The sequence below is a fragment of the Magnolia sinica genome, chromosome 18 (assembly GCF_029962835.1).
Source record: "Magnolia sinica isolate HGM2019 chromosome 18, MsV1, whole genome shotgun sequence".
In the NCBI taxonomy this organism is placed as follows: domain Eukaryota; kingdom Viridiplantae; phylum Streptophyta; class Magnoliopsida; order Magnoliales; family Magnoliaceae; genus Magnolia; species Magnolia sinica.
Window position 1 is genome coordinate 71,724,954 of NC_080590.1, and position 2,054 is coordinate 71,727,007.

At 35.8% G+C, this 2,054-nt stretch overlaps 1 non-coding gene across 1 annotated transcript; it reads left to right on the forward strand.

Moving 5' to 3' along the window:
• The first annotated feature begins 353 nt into the window (after nucleotides 1-353).
• LOC131234207 (small nucleolar RNA R71) lies at nucleotides 354-460 on the forward strand. Its single transcript, XR_009165614.1, has one exon. It is a non-coding gene; the product is annotated as a small nucleolar RNA R71 (small nucleolar RNA).
• Nucleotides 461-2,054: the final 1,594 nt, after the last annotated feature.

The following is a 2,054-nucleotide window of genomic DNA, read 5'->3' on the forward strand; positions in this document are numbered from 1 at the left end:
TCAGTTGTGTGAACCTTGGAAGCAAAAATACCGCAAACAGTTTCCTTAACCTTATCCTTCTTTAGTTACAAGGCCTTGAATTTCCTTATGAGATTAGCCACTTTAGCATTGATATCATCATCCTCTTTTAGAAGGTATAATCCGCCCCTTTCCTTTGATTGATTGGGCCTAGAAGTGGTGCTTGATTTTGGGTAGGTGTCCCATGATTGTGCATTTTCAGCAAGTCTATCCAAGTAGTTCCACACATCATCGACATTTTTATTCATGAATTCTCCATTACACATTGTCTCAACCAATTGGCGCATGGAGATGTCAGCCCATCATAGAAAAAGTGTGTAATGCGTCACGTTTTAAAATCGTGTTGTGGGCATGAACTGACAAGATCCTTGAACTGCTCCCAACATTGGAAGAATGTTTCATCCTTCTTTTGGGCGAAGTTCATGATTGACTTTCTAAGGGTGTTCGTTTTATGATTTGGAAAAAATTTCTTTATGAACTCCCTTATCATGTCATTCCATGTGCCAATAGATCTGGGACGTAGTGAATGCAACCACATCTTAGCCTTCTCTTTCAAAGAAAAGGGAAAGAGTTTCAGTTTGACCGTGTCCTCAGACACATTAGAAAAATATAAAGTGGCTATAATCTCATCAAATTTTTTCAAGTGCAGATATGGACTTTTATATTCAAGTTCATGAAATTTTGGAAGGAGTTGGATCACCCCTGGCTTAATATCCATATGTCCCGTATTTTTTAGAAAAACCATGTATGAGGGTGTGCTCACCCCCACCATTGTAAATAGTCTCGCAAAGTATGAGGCGGGGGTGCTTGATGCACCTCATTCTCATCATGGACTTCCTCAACCTAAGGTTGAGGTTGCCTTCCGGTTCATTGACCGGTTGATTTGCAGCCATAACCTTAATTAATCCTGCGATAGATAGATAACCCCTCAACCAATCCTCTTTCACTTAAAAGACGTAGAGTGTTGTCACGGACCCACTTGGGCATGAAACACTCTTAGCCCTCAATTTCAGATTCTAACCTAAACCTAAAAGAAAGAAAGGAAATAGAAATCTAGAAATAGAAAGAGAGAGGGAATTAGAAAGAAGTTACCAAATTAGAAGTTCCTAAATTAAGATCCTACAAAACAAAACAAAACAAGTCAGTTTCTAAAAATAGAAATTCTAAAATTAGAAAGTTTCTAAAAATGAATTAAGAAAGTAAACTAGTTCCTAAAAAAAAGGAAAGTTTCTAAAAATAGAAAATAGAAAGTTTCTAAAAAGAGAAAAAGGAAAGTTTCTAAAAAAAATAAGGAAAGCTTTTAAACCTAGAAATAGAAAGCTAAGTTAGTTTCTAAATTAATTTTTTTAAAAAAAACCCTAATCCTAAAAATAGAAACTAGAAAAACCCTAATCTTAAACTAATTCCAAAACTAGTTAATCTCAGAAAAATGTAATCGACAATGGTGCCAAAAACTTATTCACAACCCCAAGTGTAGGGTCGCGATGTAGTAATAACTCAGTAAGACCGAGGTCGAATCCACAGGGACTGAACTTGTGTGTCTTTTGAAAGAAACTAGAACTAGAACTAGAAGAAGATGAAAACTAGAATCTGGAATATTTGAGTGTAATTGTGAAAGATTTAATGAAAAACTTAATAAATTCAAAGGTGAGAAATTAGGGTTTCTAAGGATCCACTTGCAGAGATCAGGGAGATCTATGCTCAATTTAAGGACACAACTGGAATCAGAGTCTCATCTTATCCAATTGGAAGATATCTCAGTAAAACCAAATCTGAACTTCCTTTGACCTAATTCTTAATAGATGAGAGGTGTGAGAACCGGAAGTGATTCCATCACAAAACCATGCCCATGAGACAAGGCAAACAATAGAATTTACCTATCCCATAACCAATCATAAGAGAATCATGAAGATTATAAGGATTCCATCACCCAACCATGCTCATAGGATGATGGTGAACAACAGGAAATCCTAATTTCACAATCTCAATACATGAAAAGAACATACTTAAACCTATCGCAGATTTATTGTAATTTG